Below are 21,611 nucleotides of genomic sequence, written 5' to 3'. Positions count from 1 at the left end.
TGTACCGCTAACCTGTCCTCTAGACAGTTTCCAGCTGGAAGACCGCATTCCAATTGTGGTCTGGACGATGCATCTGAAAGGGAGATGTGACCTCCCTAATCCCTTCTCACGTCTCAGTGTGCAGGCTACTTTTTTTCAGCTGGCATTTCCAAGTGTTACGCGTACTGAGTTTACAATCCATCATGTCCCCCAGATCTGTTCACAGGAACTATTATCTAACCATTGAAATCGAATGTTTGAAACGTACATCTATTCTGAGTTGATTTCATCTCTGCGCTGAGAGGGAGATTGGAATAAGCTTTATTAATTCTGAGGGCATGAGAACACGACTTCAAGGTTCCCAGTAGGGTTGAAATGCCAACCTCGGAAGGGTTTTCATGGCAACCATTCAAGGATTTGTTTATTTTTAAGCTGTTCTGGGCCCCCAAGGGAGAACCTTGTCAGCCAGTACATCTTGTTCTCCCGGCCACGACAATGACCTTGGGGATAGGTCACGGAGACGAGGAGGGTTGAGTGGATGACTTGGTCGGAGGGCAGAATGTATGGGCATCATTTCCTCGTGCCCACTCTCTGTCGCTGAGCATACTATCTGCTGCTCGGCTAATATAAAATGAAGTCAATGGAGGGAGACTGCGGCATTTTTCCTTCCTTCCTTCTTTTTTTTTTTTTTTAACTCTGAATTTTAATTTTTTTTCAACATGGAGGTATAACCGCGCCTGAGATACTGGACTACAATTCCCAGTGTGCACTTGGGCTGGACGCTCTTCACAGTCCCTTCCCCCCTTCGGAAATCTGTAGTTCGGGTAATGTGAGCAAGGAAAGGAAAGGTGGCAGTCGCGGTCTTGGAAGTGTAGTTTCTGGAGTCTGAGACCGTGGTGGCAGCAGTGGGTCTGGAGGTGGCGCGCGACGCACACCTTTGGAGCAGGGAGAAGGGAGTAAAGATGAGGCACCGAAGCTCGGAGTCCGGGGCATATTGGGAGTTGTAGGCTCCGGCGCGGTTATGGAGCATGCTGGACATTGGAGTCCCTCCTTCTCATCCTCCGCCCCCGCCCCAATCAGGAACCGAGAGGAGGGACGTGTGGCGGCGGCGCGCCGGGTCCTCCCCCGCCCCCGCCCCCGCCCCCGCCTCCTCCCTCCCCCGTGTGCCCCTCCCCCACCCGTCGGACTCCGCTGGTGCTGCTGCTGCCGCTGCCGCTGGTGCTGCCGCTGCGGACGGTCTGGTGTGTGAGAGCCGGAGCCGAGCCCGAGCCCCGCGCCCAGGCCCCGCAGCGCGCAGCCGCCACGGACACCGGCCGAGGGACCGGGCACGCCGCCGCCGCCGCCGCCGGGGGAGAGCAGGGCATCGCCGCCGCCTTCTCCCGCTGCTACCCTCTGGTGAGGACGCGCTCTCCGCCATCCCGGCCCGGCCTGCGCCATCCGCGAGCCCCCAAGCGCCCCCGCGCCAGCCTCTCCGCCCCCCCCCTCCCGGGGCCGCAGCCCCCTCCCCGGCCCAGCGGGAGGCGCGGGGGGAGGGAAGGTGCCGCGGCCGCCTGCGAGCTCGGGGATGGAGGAGTGTGGGGGGGAGACGAGGAGGCGGTGATGGAGCTGGGCAGAGAATGAGGAGTTAGCGGGAGGAGAGGAGCCAGACAGGAGGAGGGGATGCGGGGGCGGGGGGAGGCTGGGGAGGAGAGCCGCGAGACGGCTGAGGATGAAGGGAGTGCTTGGAGGGGGGAGAGGGTTGGGGGGGCCGGGAGTCACGCAGGGTTGGGGGCAATGAGGAATGGTGGAGAACTGGCAGGAAGAAGGCGGGGGAGCTGAGAGGCAGAGACGGGGCGAAGGGAGAAGGGAGTGGGGAATTCGAAAGAGGGGGCACCTGCGGGAGGGCCTGGGGAGCGCGAAGGGAGAGACAGAAGTGGGGGGGAACAAGCTGGGAAGGGAGAACGGGAGGGGAAGGAAATTCGGGGACCCGGGAGAAGGGGTCAGAGAACTCCAGGAGGACGGGGAGAGCCGTGCGGGGAAAGAGCGGCGCTCGTCTGGAGGAGGGGGGTCCGGGAGGGGCGTCAGGGAGGGGAGACTAGGGGAGAAGGCACCTGGGGCGCCAGGTACGGGAAGGACGTTCAGGAAATAGCTTTCGTTGCGGTGACCGCCGGGTTTAGAAAAGGGATCAGAGAGAGAGCATGACCCAGAAAGGAGCTCAGGGAGACTGGTGAGTGGGTGTTGCAGAAGCAGCCGGAAGCCCCCAGATTTATGTGTGAGCAAGTTGGGGTATGGACCATCCGAGCAGATGGGGTAGGTCTAAGGCTAAATTAGAGTGGGGGGTTAGGGGACATCCAGGAATGGGGGTAGAAGGAAGGGAGGCACGAGCTGCCCCTCTCCCCAGCCCGCCCCCCGGAGAGGAGACATCGGAATTCCTGCCAGTGGGCATCAGGAGCACGTCCAGAGCGGGCCGGGGGCCGGAACACTTGAGCCGGTTTGTTAGAGGGCATTTACCGAGGACACCTTGAAATGGTCAGGAAAAGGTCCTTTCAGAAGAGTTAAGCTATTTAGTGTCAGGTTTCTGTCATTTTTTTGGATTTTATTCAAGTTCGGTAATTGAGTCTCTGTATCTTGATACACACCGAGGGTGAAATTAGAGGTTCTCTTGTGAGATTCCTTCAGACTGGAACGGGAAAGTTAACAAAGCCAGTGCTACCGAGACTAGTTAGTGGTGGGAACATGAAGAGGGGATGTAGTGTGTGGGTTTTATTCTGTGTGATAACGGCTGCCTCCCCCCCCCCCTTCTTAAAAAAAAAACAACCAGCCTTGGAGATGAGAATTCTAATAGACAGATTGGATGATAGATATCGAGGTCATCGATATGAACCTTCTTTGGCTGATCTATGGACAAGGCTGAAAACTGTGAAGCTGGCTTTATTTCTGAGTACAGGAATCTTGCTTGTCTGCATAAAAGGCTCGGGCCTTTTTTTTTTTTTTCCTTCAAATTGATTGCTTGAAGACTCCATTTATTGGTGTCTCAGTTTTCAGGGCAATTAAGTCCATCATTATATCTCACACTAATACAGAGATGAACCCAGCCTGGCTGCTTTATGTAAACAGAGAGAAGATGTGAAATACAGAAATGTAATAAATATTCATCATAGAAAGAAGGTTCTACTGATGCATTTCCTTTTGATTCTCCCCTTTCTCCTTTGCTTTGTAAACTATAAGATAATGATTCTGTATTTCTATAGATTGAATTTTCTCCCAAAGAGATTCACATGATCAGACATGAACAAGCTGGTTAACCAGTATTTTGGGGCTCAGTCCCATAAGAAGCCTAAGGAACGAAGGCTTCATTTCTACTTGAGTCTAGGATGGGATTTTGAAGCTTAGTGGCAGGTTTTTCCTGACTGAGAAGCAATGATGGAGGAAAAGAGAGGGCATTGGAAGCATGTGAGTGAAAGAAGAGATGCATATGAAGGAAAACATTGCTCTGGACTTGATTGCTTGAATTGCTTTATTTCGTGAAATGTTAAATGTGAAGTGGTTGTTGATTAGAGCTCAAATGGAGGGGAAAAATGGTAAGGGGTGTAAAGAAAAGGAAATAAGCACCCTGGAATCAAAATCGTTTTTATTCTTGCTCAAGTGCTCAGCTCTGGAGTGTAGCCATCAAACCATTTGACTTCACATTTACAGTTTTGAATGTATAAATAAGCAATATCGTGAAGGTTTGCATTTTTATTGTATACGTTCAGAAATGAACAAAGTGACAAAGGGTTTTACCATTTGAATCAAAATGTGCTCATTGTTAGCAGTTATTTATTAAGCACCTTGTACTTGTAGAGCCCTACGTTTGGTGTTTTGGGAGACAGAATGATAACTTCCTTTTCCATTGAAATGCTTGCTTCATGCTACCCCTGAGAAATATGGTTGCTATGATCATTGTCCTAGTTATATAATTCTGTGTCTATATATGCATGCATATTATATGTATATATACACATGCATCAGGGCTATAGAATTGAGAGTTATCAAGGTTAAATGACTTACTCGAAATCATAAAACTTTTAAGTGTTGGAGGCAGACTTGAACTTTTGAATCTTCTAATTTAAAAACTTGTGGGTTTTTTTCCCCCCACAGAACCACACTCCCTGTCCTCAAGTTTTTAATCTAGTAGGGGGAATAAGCTAAGGGAATGAATGTTCCTTAATTATTTGATAATAAAGAGTAGAATAAGATATGATACAAGATAAGATGATAATTCACAAAGAATAGAATAAGAGATTTTGAGGATGATAGCTCTAAAGTTGGAAGAGGGACTTCAGACCATCTAATGCAACACTTATCTTACAGATAAGGACATTGAAGCCTGAGAAACTGCATGACTTTTCTAAGGTCATACCCGCAGTAAGCATTAAGAGGTAGAAAATGAACACATAGAAAATGAACACCTGACATTTGCCTTAGAAGTTATGATTTTTTACACTTTACTATTCTGAGGAAGAAAAGATTATCTCTCACTGGAGAGATATAGAAAGGCTAGCTAATATTTATATAATATTTATAAAGTTTGCAAAGCACCTTGCATATTATTTTATTTTATTTTTAGAGCTGAGCGAAGTTGGTCTTCTTAATATTCCCATTTTATAGTGAAAGAGATTGAAGCTGAGAAGAGGTCACATGATTTGCTCATTGTCATAGAGCTAGTAAATGTTTGAGGCTGGATTTAAATTTAGGTCTTTCTGATGGGTAGAGATAAGTCAGCAGACACGCAGGGCCAGCTGGGAACCTCCTAAATATGGGTAATAGCCTGAGCAAATGTGTGGAAGTGGGAAATTGTGTGATATGTACCAGAGACAGGACTGAATGTAGATTGGGTTGGAGAAGCAATGGGGAAATAGACTGTAGTCAAATTTTGAGACCCCTCAAGGCCAGGCTGATTTATTTGAACTTTATTTGGTAATTACTAGGGAGGGTATGAGTTTTGAGTAGAGAAAGTATGTGATCCAGTCTATGCAAAAGAAAAATTTCATCTGGCAGCTCTGGGCTTAGATGAATTAGGGAGACACTGGAGGCAGAGAAGACCAGTTAAATATTAATTATTATGTTCAACCTTTCTCTAATGATAAACAATAATAAATCAACTTTAAACAATTACTGGTAATTCAATGAGTATATAACTGACAAGTAATTCTGAAGATGATTTTGTTTTAGGGTACAAAATTATTTTTTGTTTTCTCATTTAGTGGTAAAATGGTGCATTGTCTGAACCTTTAGTTTTTAGAATTCAAAATAATAACTCATTAGAGAGATTTAGCAGCCTTCATAATTGCATGCATCAGTAGGGGAGGACTTGGGTATTTTTCCAAAGTAGATAACTTCTGGGATATGCAGATATGCACATAAAACTATATAGATGACATCTTTACCCAAAACATTAGTATGTACTTCTGAAAATGGTACTAACAAGTTACATTTGTCTAGAACTTTAAAGGTTACAATGTGCTTGTCAACTTTGCTTCTTCAGATTTTGCTACTGACTCTGACTTTAGGCATGTCATTTCTTTTCCCTGGGTCAGTTTTCCTCTTTAAAAATGAAGGCTTTGGGCCAAATGATGTCATAAGGACTATTTCAGCATTATCATGCTAGCCTTTAAAATCAATCCCAGTCTAATCCAGCAGTTAATATTATGATCCTGTTATGTTTAAGCACTAGGTGTTTCTGAGGATAAAATCACCAAATGAGAAGTCCCTGTTCTCAAAGTGTGTACATTCTGCTGGGAAATTGTGTTGGCAAATAACACTTTATTTGTAAATGCTGATCCTCTGAATCTGTTCCCACAAATTCCAAAAATATTTCAAAATTTTTTTTTTAAATTAATTTTTTTTGCCAACATTAGGTACAATTATACAGGACAGGAAAAAAAAAATCCTGGTAGGATATTGAGAGAAGAAAAATATTCAAGAAACAATTTCATACAGCTATTTATCATGAGAAAAATATATAGTTGACTTATTCTGTAAGATAAAAATACATCATGCCATATACATTACAAGTTTAAAAGTGTATCACTGATATACTAACAGTTTTCAATCCATTTTAATTGTGCACATATATATGAAAGCCAATATAGCCCATTCTTAATTACATCTGCTTTGTGGATAGTTTGGGACCAGTTGATCTTCTTAGACTTTTTCTCCCTTGTTACCTGGCATCCTCTAGTACTTTCCACATCCATCCAGCCAATAAACCCAACATTTAAGAAGACAAATCTGTTGAAAAGACCTATAGCACATTGTAAAGCCAAGTAACATTTAGAAATATTTGAGCCAGTAGAAGGGCCTATAGAAGATCAGCTGAAGGCAAACCCTTCATTTCATAGAGGAAATAAAGGGCCAAGGAGGGAAGAAAGGAAGCAAGTATTTATTGTCTTCTGAGTATTAAGTACTGTGCTAAGTATTTTTAAATATCTCATTTGAACCACACCACAGCCCTGCAAGGTAGGTGCCATTATTGTGCCCATTTTACAGATGAAGAAACTGGGGCAGAAAGAGTTTAAGTGATTTGTCTAGGGTTTTGCACATCTAATCTTCTGCACATCTTCTGAGCCTGAATTTGAACTCAGTCTTCCTGACTCCAGACCCAAAGCTCTATACACTGAGCTGCCTAGTTGCTCCCAGTGTCCCCCCATTCTCCATCATGGGAAGGTAGAGTGTCAGGAGCTCATAAATAGGGTCCTCGTTTTGGGTCCTACCTGAGGGAAACATATTGGAAATACCTTCTTGAGAACCATGACAGCAGGCTAAGGTGTTTTTGGAACATAGCAACCCTCTCAGCTATGAGTAAAAGACCTCAGCAAGGAGGAAAATGTAAATGAAGATCTCTCCTGGAGTGAGGGCACTTTGTGCTATTTCTTGGTTTTGTAATGCCTCTGCATGGGTCTGATCTTCCCATGTGCTGAGGAGAAAGGGGCTGCTAACAAGGCAAACACAACTTGGTGCTCAGCTTGACCTGTTTTATGCTATTGGATCCCCACTTAGTAAATGGGGATTTCCTGATAGCTCTTCCATTTTTCCTTTTTCATAGAGCCTTAGAATACCAGAACTGTAGAGCCAGAAGGAACAGTTCAAAGCCTTCATTTTATATAGGAAGAAACCAAAGCCCAGAAAGGTCTGATCTCATCTCTCAGATGGGAAAGGAACTGCCTGGAAGGGCTGTGCCAAGTGCTTTTACGTATGTGCTGGGGGTCAGAGCTTGGGATGGAATACCCTCCATGGGTAAATCAGGTTTTGGACTTGATCCAAGGTTACACAGAGTTGTTTTCTCCTACCCTTGTTCCTTCAATATTCAGTATTTTTCATCAGTTGAATGCATACTGAGTGTAGCTATTGGGAGAGACCTGAGTTCAAATTCCCTCTCTTATTGCAACTATGTGACCATAGGGCAAGTCATAAAACATTTCTTCACCTCAATTTTATTATTTGTAAAATGGAGAGGCTATTATATGAGCCTACCAACTCATGAGATTTTTGTGAGAAAAGTATTTTGTAAACCTTTAAGACAATGTTTAAATATGAGCTGTTTTTGTCCTACAGACCATATTACACAAGAAAGATATAATGGTGAAAATGGGCATAGAAAGAAAGGAGCCAGATAGGAGATATAATGTGGAGAGAGTTCCAACAGCATTTTGCAGTTTTTTTTTGGATTGTGGGAAATGAATGGAAAGAGAAAGAGTCAAAGGTATCACCAGCTTTTCCAGCATAATATGAGAACAGGTGATGGTGTCAGTGACAGAAACTCTGAAATTTCTCCCTTTTCCATCACCATTCAAGTTTTTGAGAAGTTTGGCCTTGAAAGGGAGAATGGGAAATGATGTTGGATAATATAAGAAGGGTCAAAAGAAAGATTTTTACCATTATTTTCTAGGATTGGGAAGACCTGAACATGTTTGTGGGCAGATGAGAGATGGGATTGCCTTCTAGAACAAAACTTTGGGAAGTAGGTAGTAAAGGATGGATTTAAAAGAGCTATGCTGGAGGCAATGGCATAGGCAAGGAATGGGGGACACTTTTTCTTTTGAGGCTAGAGGGAAGGAGGAGAGGGAAAAGATACTGAAAGGCTTTCAGAGAAAATTTGCTCTGTGAAATATTTAGCACAGCTTATCAGTGGTAATTGCTAAACTGATTGTATTTTATATATTAAAAACAATCTTCCTGTTTTTACAAAATACTTTCACAAAAACATTGCCTTAATCCTGGTTGGCAGGCTGGTCTTTGAGGAATCTCAAATGTACCTATATTGGGTACATAGGTTTATAATTAATTTTTTTTAATATTCCCTTTTAAAGCTAAGTTAATAGTGGTTCCTAAGGATTCCTATGTACAACATCAATGACTCCTATTTCAGAGTTCTGTTTCTTCTTCTTCTTCTTCTTTTTTTTTTTAGCTGAGGCAGTTGGGGTTATTAAGTGACTTGCCCAGGTCATATAGCAAGGAAGTACTAAGTGTCTGAGATCAAATTTGAATTCAGGTCTTCCTGACTTTAGGGCCAGTGCTCTATCCACTGTGCCATCTAGCTGCCCCAATGACCTCTATTTCTATTTGAGCTTGACTCCACTGCTCTAGTCTATTGCCTCTTTGTTAAAGGGTGGGAAGAGTACTTCATCATTTATCTTGATTTTTGTGCATTTATTTTATAGCCTGCTATTTTACTGAAGGTATTGTTTCAATTAATTTTTGATTGAATATTGTTCTCTTAGCAAAGCATATTGCCATTTACAAAAAGTGATAATTCTTGTTTACTCTTTTTCTATATTGATTCCCTTAATTTCTTCTTTTTAAAAATCTCATTGCTATAGCCTTGCTTTCTTTTCAATTCAACAACTGTTAGTTAACTACTGTTTACAAAAACCTGCACTGGGTCAGGAGATAAAAAGATATTGTCATTCCTAATTTAAAGTAGTTTGTGATTTTTTTTAAGTTGGGGGAAATTGTAATTATAACCTAACATTTAATAAGGGCGAAAGGAGAAATCTAGACAATGTGCACCACAAATATTTCAGGAGGAAGAAATTGCTTGTTGGGGAAGGGTTAGAAAGCAGAGAAATCTTCTTGTAGAAGGTAGCTCATTTGCTGGTCCTTAAAAGTAATAGTGTATGTTTAATGTACAAATGAAGAAACTGAAGCTTAGTGAGGGTCAAGTGATTGTTTAGGATCACACAGTTAATAAATGGCAGATTAAGGACAGTCATTTAATCAAGTCTGTTTTTCTTCCAAGTTTAATGAGAATACAATGGAGGCTTTCACTTATGTTTAGAAGTATTCTAAAGATTTTGGTAATATATTAAATGCTTTGATAATTAATATTGTATTCTTATAAGTGAAATGATTGTAATCATGGTTTCAAGACTTTTTTAGGGGTTGTTTGCTCTGAACAGTCTTGGCCTTTAAAGGATGTAATATAACCATACCAAATAATTTTATATAAAGTATCACATATATGCTATTAATTGAATCTGTTTATTCAGCAAACATTTATTATGGGTCCAGTATATGCAAAGCAGTATATTCAGCTTTAGAGAATATGTGAATACTAATCTTGGAGAATTGAGAGTCTGTTAGAGACATTAGGTATGTCATTGCCTCTGCCAGTGCAGATCCCCTTCTGTAAGGATAGCAAGCTAGAAGTCTAGCCAGTTGGTACAATTCAGACTAGATGTGACCATTGATTTCTCATATTTTGCTTTCCAACTCTGGTGTGTATTATGAGTTCTGGCACATGCCTTTGTGGCCACCTCCACATGTCATACAAAGGAAGGAAATCCAAAACTGAATATTATGGACACTTTTGTCACCCCCTATGCCTTCTAGTCTAAGCTGGTCTCTCTCTTGCTTAGATTTAATTCATTCTCTTCACAACATCCTGATTTAAACAAAGTGCTCTCTAAACAGTCAAGAATAATTTGCTTTTTTGGATACACAAACCAATTGTCCACATGTCGACTCCCTTTCTGCTCTCTGGAAGTTTTAGGCCCCTTTGTGGACAACTTCTCAGTATCTCTGCATTTTCAGAATTCCTGTCTTCCTTCTTAAGCCCCACTTCCTCAGGGAAAGGCTTCCTTGATTCTCTAGTTGTTACAGCACTTTCTCTTCTCAGATGATCTTACCTATACTTCTAAGCATTCACAGCATATCATCCCAGGTATTATGGTATAGGCTCTTTAAGGACAGCGGTCATCTTTATATTAGTCTTCATATTCCCAGCTTCGTGTGCATGGGGGATTTATGTGTACAAGATATGTGTGTGTGTGTGTGTGTGTGTGTGTGTGTGTGTGTGTGTGTGTGTGTATATATATATATACACACACACACACACATATATATATATATATATGTATATATATATATATATATATTCAAGCAGGTTCTTATTAGATGTTTGTTGAATTAGGTTGAATAAGGAGCAACTCATTGCCAATTGGAGAAACAGGGAAAACTTCGTGTAAGGGGTTTGGCATTTGAATGGCATCTTCAAGCATGTGTGATGTAAACTGGTAGGCATAATTTGATATAGATTGAGGGCTTGGAAAGACTTTAGAGATCACCTAGTTCACCTTCTGTCATTTTATAGACAGACATGTGGGGAGGATCACAGGCTTGGGGAACTTAAGGTGTGAAGGTAGAATAACATAGAAAATGTTTGAGGGATCACAATCAGTCCTTGAGGTGTATATGAAATGTAGATAGAGTGCATATAGAAGGATGATTTGAGCTGAAACTAGAAAAGTAGGGTTGCAATTAGAGTATGGAGGATCTTGAAGGCCAGAATAAAGAGTTTACTATGTGGCTAATAAGCCACACAGAGTGAATGAGCAGGAGAGACACATAATCAAACTTGGGTTTGAAGGAACATGTTTCTCGATATGTGGAAATAGAATGGGCATAAAGAATCTGGGGGCCAGGAGACTAGTATTTGAGAATCTTGTAATTCAGGCCAGTCAGTTGAGAATTTACTATAGTAGAGGTTATAGGGACAAATAGGAAGGGATAGAATGTAAGGGAATCGGAGCCACAGAGGATGAGTACAAATTTATAGTTTGCTTTTTGCCAAGGTACCCAAGAATACATTATTATTTGTTGTTTGACTGGGACTTCTTCCCAGATATTTTAAGGATGAATTCGCTGAGATAACTACTTAAGAGAGCTAAACCTTAGAGATCTAATTCTTATTAATTTTTTGTTCTAGACTTGTGATTTCATTGATATGAGGAACTTCTATTAAGGAAACACTATTAGTAAAGATCTGCAGCTATGCTTAAAGAGCCTGGGAGTACTGAGAGGTTAAATGATTTGTCCAGAGTCACCCAGGCAGTTTGTCAGAGATAGAACTTGAACTGAGGTTATTGTCAGATCATAGCCAGCTCTCTTTCCATTATGGGATACTGCTTTCCCTTCCACTTGTGCTCTCTGGAATGCTTGCTCCATAGGCAATAAACTTGGTTTCATCTTATATCTTTTTCTTTCCCTCTTTTTCCCTCTTCTAGTTCTCATTTAGACTTGGGCTCCTGATGACACAGCCTCTCTGTCTACTCTTTGCATCAGTGTTTGCACTTTAATTCATAACCCATGACTCAGTGAGTGGTTCATATGGGGAAATTAGAATGCTCCCTGCTTCCCATTGCTGTTTCTAAGCTCATGCTCTCTACAACCATCACTTAATAACCTCTGCTCCTTTGAAATTCACTACATCCACATCTACCATCCAATTGAAATTTTGATTAAATATTGTCTACCTATTTGTTTACAAGTTGTTTTCCTGATTAGACTTTGATGTTCTTGAGATCAGGGACTGCCTTTTACCTTTCTTTGTATCTCTATTGCTTAGTATAGTGCCTGACATATAGGAAGTGCTTAATAAATGCTTATTGCTGACTTCCCCTCGAATTATGTATTAACATATTCATAATGACTCAATGATCTGGGATTTGTTACTTTGACCATCTAATATAGAAAATGGGGAGAGTGTTAAACTTCATATCAGAAGCCCTGGGTTCAGGTTCTGGTTCTGCCAGACCTAACTTTGTCTTCTGGGTGAGTCCCATCCCTACTTTTGGCTTCTGTTTACCCATTTGAAAAATAAGGAGGTTGGTTTAGATGATTTCTGGGACTCTTTTCCATTCTGACATTCTATGATTTTAACAGTTTATAGCTTCAAAGTATCTTTTTTGGGACATGTGTATGCGTATAAATATTTTTCTTTTTATTTGAGCCTTACAGATCAGGACACAAACATTGTCATTTCCAGTTTCAGAATCCAATTGAAAGAATATGCTGTTCATGTCTCTGGTTTGCTAATTCCACTACAATTAGAAAACATGCCTATGAACAGAGTGATGATCTTTACTGTCCAAGGGAGATTTGCTACATTGATGGTGAATGCTATAGTAGAGAGTCCAGCTCTTTTTTTTTTTTTGTATGTAGAAACTGGCAAGTTTTTATATCCATGTTGGCAGATATTGCAGGAGCTTTCTATCAGGTTAGCCTGTTCTCTTTCAATCCATGCCATAGAGACTGCCAGATTTATTTTCCTTATGTGTATATCTGATAATTTTATTGTTTTGCCTAAAATTCTATAGTAATTTTTCCAGTTATTTATAAGCTTCTTTACCAGGTAAACTTGATGATATTCATTGGAAGTCCTCGACAGTCTTGTGTCACTCTATCTTGACTATCTTATTTTGAACTGTTTTTTTTTCTTGTACTCTGCCTTATTGCTAAATTGAACTCACCTAACTTGTCCATGTCCCCTCTTTCTTTCAGTGACTTTGTTCTCTGTGCTTGTTGAATTCTCACCCTCCCTTTAGAGTCTAACTCAGATGTTTCTTAAGTGGTATCTTCCCTTATCCTTGTCAGCAATGAATGATCTGTCCATGAACCCCAAGGAGCCCTTTGCCTTATCTCAGTCTCTGATGCTCTTGCCATGTTAATCATGTATGTCAATATTCCTATCATTAGGCTGTCAGCACAGGTATAGGCTATGCCAATTATCTAAGCCTTTTATCTCTAATCCTACCCTCAGTAAGGTATCATGTAGAATAGATGTTTAATAAATTGCTTGTTGAATTCAATTTGGTCTGTTGTCTCTGAAGATGTTTTGTGAAGATGATTTTTGATCTGGGGATCATGGTAAGCAATTTAGCCTCCGCAAGTCAATGTAAGGCCAATAGTCCAAGTTTATAGGTTATTTTAAGCTAATTACATTTTAGGTTGACTCTTTCCTGCTGACATTTAGAGAAACACTTTAATTGTATTGGTGCCATCTTTCCAAAGGACATTTAGTATTTACTTCTCAGGTTGTAGCATCACTCAACTGAGTTAACAGCACATTTCATCCATAGTATATAGATAGTTATTAACTTCATTCAAATTATGTTGCTCTCCTGGCTTGGCCTTTCTGACCATTTTCCTTAGAACCTTCTATGATATGTTCATTTATTCATTCAACAAACATTTGAGTATCTACTGAGTTGTAGGTCCTGTGGGAAATACACTTTACTGGGAGGGGGGGGGAATAAGATGTATAATAACAGTAACTTGTATTTCAGAGAATTTCAGAGTTAGAAAGGATCTCAGTGGCCACAGTTCTAGCTACAACACAAATAGACTTTGTTGGAAGAACTTTTAATGAGAGGAACTTGCTATTTACTGAGATAGCCCATTCCACTTCAACATAGCTCTAATTTTTGGTAAGTTTTTTCCTTGATATTATGCCTAAATGTATCTCTTTATTTTCTATATATTTATCTTAGTTCTGCCTTTTGGAACTGAACAATATTTAATTCCTCTTTCATGTTTCAGCTCTTCTAGTAATTGAAGCTAGTTATCATGTCCCCTTTAAGACATGTTCAGGCAAATCATTCCTAAGCTCCTTAATCGAGGCTTCATGTGGCATACGTTTATAAACTTTTTGCCATCAATATCCTTCCTAAAATATGGCACCCCCAATTGAATATGGAAATCCATGTGTGGTTTGACCAGGGCAGAGAACATTACCCCCCCCCCTTATTCCTGAAAAGTATATGTTGACAAATATAATATGGATGTTAACTTTCTTGACCACCTTTTCTCACAGCTGACTCATAGTGCACTTGCTGACCATTAAGATCCTTTAGTTCTTTTTTTTAGTGAACTATCTTTTAGCCAATGTAACTTTCTTCTTGTACTTGTGAAATTGATTTTTTAAAACCAAAATCCAGCACTTCACCTTTATCCTTATTAAATTTCGCATTATTATTTCAATTAAATGTCGGCTTGAATTTTCTTCTGTATCTATCCTCCTCCCCTATCCCAAAAAAACATCCTATATATCTGTTTTAAAGGAAGAAGGAAGAAGATGTGAAAAAACAATTAAAACCAATCAATACATTGAAAAAAATCTGACACTTCATGCAAAATTCCATGCCTGTAGGCTTGTACCTTTTTCAAAAGAATGGTGCCTTCTCATATCTCTTTTTTGAAGCCCTGCTTGCTTATGAAACAGTTATTTTTGATTATTTTTGTGGTGGTGGTTTTTCCTGTTTACATTGTTGTAGTTATTATGTATATTGTTTTTTTGGCTTTGCTTATTTCACTCTGCTTCAGTTCTTGTAAGTCTTTCCTTGCTTCTTTTTCTTTATTATATTCTTACAGCACAGTAATATTTAATTATGCTCATATACCACAGTTTGGTTAGCCATTCCCTAATCCAAGGGTATCTGCTTTGTTTCCAGTATTTTGTTACCACAAAAAGTGCTGTTATAAATATTTTGGTATAAGGGGATTTACTGTTTATCTTTAACCTTGTATATTTAGTAGTGGAATCTCTGGGTCAAAAAATGTGAACATTTTAGTTGTTTTTCAATAAGCATTTACTAGGCACCTATTATATTTGAGACTGTGTGCCAGGGATTTGGAATGCAAAGATAAAAACCACAGTAGCTTTACCCTTGCCCTCAATAAAGTATAAAGTATAAAGTTGTGTTAAATTAATCCTACTACTCTAGCCAATCAGGGACTTTTTTGAAGCCCTTCTTTCTGTGTGATAGCTTTTCCTCCCAGATCTGTATGATTTACAAATTGGATAAGTGGGGAATCTGTGCTTTTATCAAAGCCATTGATAAAAATATGAAACAGCACAGGACCAGGCAGTAGATATCAGGACACTTACCTGGAGAACTTCCAAGTTGATAGTGAGCCATTTATGACTAATCTTTGGTTCTAGCCATTCAACTACTTCTGAATTCATAATAACTTTATTGTTTAGCTCACATTTGCCTATGTTTGTCAAATGTAAAACCTAGGTAAATTATATCAATGGTATCCTTTCTAACAGCTTAGTAATGTTATTTAAAAAAAAAAAAAAAAGTCAAATAAGATGCTTTGCTTAAAACAATCCCGTGAGGTATTATCCTCATTTTATATATGAAGAAACTGAAGGTTTGAGCCACAAGTTTGGAACAGAGAGATCTTCCTCCAAATTCAGCTTGATTCCCATTACCTCATGCTGCTTGATGACTTTTCCTAGTGTATACCCATGAAGAAAGCACCCAGATTCCACTGGGCAGTCCAGGGAGAAGTTTAGAGGCCTAATCCTAAGAGTTATATGTGTTTTATTAATAAGTCACTTTTTATGTTATTGTTGTTGATGATAGTGTTATTATACAACACGTTAGACTTCAGAGCATTTTTAAGGTTTACAAGTCTCTTGAGGTTATCATTCTTGTTTCTTACAACTACCTTGAGGCCAGGACTTCTTAATCTGCATTTCTTGAGGCTCTTTATTTCAGATGTTCTGTGAATTTGGATCGGAAGAAATTGTATCTTTAATTTCACTCATATCTAGTTGAAATCAAGCATTTCCTTCAATGATGAATGTAGGCAACCAAACAGGATGCTGAGGAGTCCCAAGGCTTCATTGGGCTACCCAAGTGGGGCCACACAATACACAAAATGTTAAGAGCCTTTTCTTTAGGCAAAGGGATTATTTCCAATTTATTGATTAGAAAATGAGTCTGAGATAGGTTACTTAATTCATTTGCTTTCACAGGAATATTCAGAAATAATATTTGAGGAAGATTTTTATTCAAAATTATTAAAACAGCAGTAACAAAATTTTATTGCCTAAGGAATTAAAGCTCAAATTAATGGGGAAATTTGGCTTTCTAGGACTTTTCTTTCCCTGAGGGAGGCATTCCCCCCTCCTTTCCCCTTTAGAAAAATTAATATTTTCCTGGATATGTTGTTTGCTCCCTAAGATGTAAATTCCTTGAAAGGTAGTTTTCTACACCTTCTTTCATAACTTTGGTATGCCTCACAATTATAAAATGAGGAATTGTTATTAGTTGATTTCTCTCTGAGGTAGGAGTTCATAAGCTTTTTTGTGTCATTGACTCTTTTGGAGGCAGTTTGGTAAAATTTATGAACCATTTTTCAGAATTACATTTTAACTGCATGAAATAAAATCAATTATATTAAAATGCAGTTACCAAAATATCAAAATAAATTCACAGACCCCAGGTTAAGAATTCCTACTTTAAGGGTTCTTCTAGCTCTAAATCCTGTGAAATTAAGCAATAATCTTAGTTTTTCCTAATGAGAAATTTGACCAGTTTGAACTACAGAATATTTATAAAGAAGTTCAGTTGTATTTTAGATACAGAGGCCCTTGAAGAGTCTGCACTTAATAAATGTTTTATAAACTGAATTGAGACATACCAGTAGATCAAAGAAAGCTAATAGAGTATTACTTCATAGAAGCCTTTAGGGAATTTGTTTTAATGAATGGCTAGGAAAGACTTGTAATTAGCATATCAATTGTATATAAATTGGTGCTTCTCAAGTGCTTGAGGGTGTTTGAAAACAGTTTATTTTCTTAAGTATCTTAAACTTTCTTCTTCTAATGGGTTTGTTCTATTAATCTTTATAACTCTATGAAGAAAGGGATGACTACAATCCATTTAGTCTAATGTACCATAGATACTGAATTAGAGGACCAAATGTTTCTGGGAAAACATTCTGGATGGGCAGGCGTGAACCAGGTCCCTTTATGGTTCACTTGTGAAATTCTGTACTTGGCTTGGAAGATTACTGTATCTGAAACTTTACATCTGATGTGAAGTAATTTACCGACTGATCCAGGTTGTCTAAACCCCTTGGCAGCAGTTCTGAGCTGTAGAAAACTAGCTAGGAAAAGGACTTGGTATCCCCATGGGTTCAATTGTTTCATGGCTAGGAAGTAGAGATTCCTTCTTGTTCACCTCATCCTGTCATACCTTGTGATATGGAAAAGGAAGGGAGGATTTAGGTCTTTTAATCTTTTCTTCCCCTCTCTTTTTGGCATTGTTACTCTTGACCTATGCTTTTGGAAAATGGATCTGAATCTCAGCTTTATTGGTTTTGGGAGCTCCCAGTGAGGAAATCCTATCAATATACATGAGCAGCTGTTCTATACTTTTTAGAATTAGTGTCTGAGGTGCTGGAAGATGAATTCACTTTCTTAGGGCTACCTAGTCTATATTAGGAGCTAAGTTTGATCAGTTAGTCTTTCTTACTCCCATATTCTCAATCCTCTTCCACTAAGCTGTTTTTCTCTTTTGCATCAGTGGCTTAGAAATGTGTTTACTTTGAAGAGAATCACATCTTGTAGTAGGGTGCTCTGGATAATATGAAAACTGGGATTTAAAAAAAATACATTCATAGATTATTTGAATCAGAAGAGATCTTAGAAATCATCTAGTTCAATTCCTTATCTTACTAATAAAATTTCTTATTATTGTGAATCTAAATAAACAACATTAATATTTTCTGATACAAAGAGCAACAGAAAAAAGGCTAAATGTGAAATTCTGACTCTCCATTATGTACAACTTAGGAAAATTTTTTTTTGTATGTGTGTATTTAAATTTTAACATAGTAAGACAGACCTGCCCTACTTGTTTGTGTTCCCTTCTGAACTTTCTTTTGATCTCCTAATTATTTTTTAATGATTCATTGATACTTTTTTTTCTTTTTAGTAATACTCTTACTAACCTTCTCTTTCCCCTGAAATCTTCCCCTTAACATAAAAGCAAACAAATAAGTGTAGTTAATGTAAAACTTATTAACACATTGGCCAGGTCTGAAAACTATGATCATTCTGTACCTCTTTCCCATCTATCATTTCATGGCATTTCAATGGTATGATTCATTATCAGGCATTCAGAATCAGATTTGGTCATTCATTGATTATAAATTTTAAGTGTTTTATTGTTATTTCCTTCTTATAGCTATTATATTCATATGCCATAATTTGTTCAATCATTTCCTGTGTATCCCCTTTATTTCCAGTTCTTTGTTTACCACAAAAAGAACTACAATAAATATTTTTATATGTACCAATCCATTCTTTCTGTGATCTCCTTAGAGGTATAAGATAGTAGTAGCCTAGTGGTACTTCCAAATCAAAATGTACGGATATGACTTTTTGGATGTAGTTATAAATTGTTTTCCAGAATAATTTGACCAATTTATAGCTCTACCAACACTACTTGCTCTACCATAGCCTTTCCAACAACTGTCATTTTCTTTTATCATCTTTGATGTCTCTGAATTACTTTAATTTGCATTTCTATAATTATTAGTGAGTCTATAATCACTATTCTATAATTACTATATTCTATATAGTCACATTCTATAATTATTAGAGATTTTGGAGCAATTTTTTAATATGTGGTTGTTGATAGCATGCCTTTTTTCTCTTGAGAACTGCTTCTTTATATCCTTTGACCATTTATATCAATTGGGCAATGACTCTTATGCTGATAAATTTGAATCAACTTCTTATAGATCTTAGAAATCTGACTTTTATCTTTGTTATGAGAGAAATATCTCCTCTTTGTGTTCATGCAGTGAGTAACTGCTGCCAAATAAATATTTAGCATGATGTAGAAATTATGGAAGCAAAAACCTAAGTTTTATTATTATGCTCAATCATGGATTCAGGCTGAGCAATCATGAATAGTCTGATAAGGCTTCGTATAGAAAAAATTGCATCAGACTGACAGAGAAATAATTTTTACATATTGCAATCTTATACATTCTTCTTTGGCCTTAAAAGTTAAAAAGAAGATAGATTTATGGGATTCCATACTTCCCTAGATGTTATAAAGATTGAACAAATTTAAGCAGAGTCATAATCTTGTTCATTCCCTAAGGAAACACATTTCACTAAACAAACTCTATAGGTAATATAAGCCAGAATAGATAGAATATGGGCCTGTGTTTGAAGTCCCTTTACTGGATTTCATTTTTTTTTTTTTTTGTCTGCAAAGTGAGAGGATTGGATTAGATGGGCTTTAAGATCCCTTGTATTTCTAAAATTCTTTGATTAATTCAGTTTAGCAAACTAAATGCTTACTGATTGCAGAGTAGCTAAATACTGGGTGAGATACAGTTCAGGTTTGACAAATCCTGTCCTAGAGGTGGGAAATGAATAGAGTGCTGGGCCTAGAGTCAGGAAGGCTTATATCCATACTCAAATATTTACTTGCTGTGTAATCTTGAGCAAGTCACTTAACCCTCTTTGCCTTCTTCATTTATAAAAAGAGCTGAAGAAGGAAATGTCAGTATCTTTGTCAGGTAAACCCCAAATGGGGTCACAAAAAGTAGAACAGTATTGAAATGACCAGCCAACAAAAATTCCTGCTCTCTTAGGCTCAAAGTTTAGGAGGAGGATTAAAAACAGAATAGAAAATTGAGATAGTCATTTTGCTTCTTTGGAACATGGATTCTTTCTAGCTTTTACCCTCCCTTCTCCCTCTCCTCATCCACCTACTCACAAATGCAGCACAAAGGAAATCTGATTACAGAAATCTGAACTGTATTTTCTTAGAAAGGCTCCTCCACAGACCTCCTTACAGTGGAGATGGGACCAGTGACAGTGGAAACAATGTAGCTATTTACAGATAACCGTAGCTTCAATGGGATGTTTGTTTTAATAATGGTATACTTTGCTGAGCTTCCTAAATTGTGCCGTTATTCTCATAGAAATAGATGCCCAATGGTATTTGGAGCCTAGGCTCTCCTGGTGTGTTTAATTTCTTTCACGTTCTGGCTGACAGCCTTTTTCTCTCAGCTTGTGCTAGTATAAACTACTTGGAATGGTTGGGTAATTAGCCTGGTGCAGAGCCAATTTTCTGTAGTTTGGATCTGGCAGGTGGTTTCTAGGTAGCTAGTGGATCATCTGGAGAGAAAATTCTGCTTGTAATGATAACTGCTATGGAATTCAAGGAAGAATAGTTTCATTTCTGTTTTGTTGCCATTTAGAAAATCTTTTTAGTCTACCAAAAGTCTGTGTCTACATGATATAAAAACATTCCATTCAATTGTAAATGGAGTGAACTCTTTAGAAGATAGGGAGATCCCTTTCCTTCTGGTCTTCAGTGAATTCTGTAGGTTAGCTCAATGCAGCAGGTATGTTTTCTGAGCTCCCTTACAAATCTGATATTCTGTGAATAAAACAAATATGTATTAGGCATCTGCTTTGTGTAAGACTTAGCTTTGGGCTCTGAGGGAGATATTGATAAGTCTAGTGAGCAAGCACTTATTATGAGGTGATTACCATGTGCCAGGGGCTGTGCTAAGTGTTGGAGGCATTGTGCTAAGCTTTAATAGGACCTGATGCCTGCCTGGAAGAACTTATTGGCCTATGGGGAAAAGATAAGTATATAGATAGTTAAGATATAGATGAGTATATAAATGGATAACAGAAGTACAAAGAAATTGCAGGTTGAGATCTGAGAAAGTAGGATTAGCTGATCCTTTAATGTTGGAAGGATGTTAATTGGGAGAAATATATTTGGGGTTGTTGGGATCCAGATAGGAGAAACATCTTCTTAGAAATTGAATGACATTGTGAAAACAAAACTAGCTTTAAACTTAGAAGATTAGAATTCTGTTTCTGATAATTCTTAGCTGTGTGACCTTGGTTAAAGCATTTAATATCTCTGAGTCTCATTTTTCTTTCTTTTAGGAGGATGAATCATATATATGCTTCCCATCTCATAGGGAGATATTATTACTTTAGGAATAGGAAAAATTGTTAGTTGCTCTGATGTTGGATTTGTACAAATTTGAATAATGATGTTTGTTTACATTTGTATGTTGGAATTGTTCATTTGGCCAAATATGTTGCTGTACATTAGATATAGCCAGAATGCTCAGTTTGCAGGTGTCATATAGGATGTTTCATATTTCCACTAAAGTCTCCCATGGCTCTCATCTTGGTTTGAGGGTGACCCTCCAATCTTGAAGGTAGGAGAACCTGGCTGGGAAGTCTCTGAACATAGCAATTTAGAGTTAAAAGATGCCACACAGTCCAGCTCCCTTTTTTTTTTTTTTTTTTTTCCATATTGAGGAAATGAGGCTTAGAGAAATAAAGTGACATGTCCAGATTTCACACAGGTAGAAAAGGGCAGAGTTGAGCTTTGAGTCCAGGTTCTCTGACTTTAAATTCATGACTATACTCCTATTGTGTCCAGTTCTTTAGGGCCCAGTGAATGAGTGAGCAACTAAGCAGGGAGGTGGTGTTCTTTGCTTGGAAGTCTGGAAGACTTCCCAGACACTGTATGATGACA

At 38.7% G+C, this 21,611-nt stretch overlaps 1 protein-coding gene across 5 annotated transcripts in view; it reads left to right on the top strand.

Moving 5' to 3' along the window:
* Window positions 1-1,170: 1,170 nt before the first annotated feature.
* FAM168A (family with sequence similarity 168 member A) overlaps window positions 1,171-21,611 on the top strand; it is a 188,303-nt gene continuing 167,862 nt past the window's right edge. For 4 of the 5 annotated variants that reach the window (XM_074304026.1, XM_074304024.1, XM_074304027.1 and 1 more), the window contains exon 1: window positions 1,182-1,374. The gene's annotated coding sequence lies outside the window, so the exon portion shown is untranslated. Of the gene's footprint in view, window positions 1,375-21,611 lie in introns of all 5 variants that reach the window. The other variant, XM_074304028.1, reaches the window with a different exon arrangement.

Source organism: Sminthopsis crassicaudata, chromosome 3 (genome assembly GCF_048593235.1).
Source record: "Sminthopsis crassicaudata isolate SCR6 chromosome 3, ASM4859323v1, whole genome shotgun sequence".
In the NCBI taxonomy this organism is placed as follows: domain Eukaryota; kingdom Metazoa; phylum Chordata; class Mammalia; order Dasyuromorphia; family Dasyuridae; genus Sminthopsis; species Sminthopsis crassicaudata.
The sequence above is the reverse complement of the archived record's forward strand: the minus strand, read 5'-3'. Positions and strand labels throughout refer to the sequence as shown.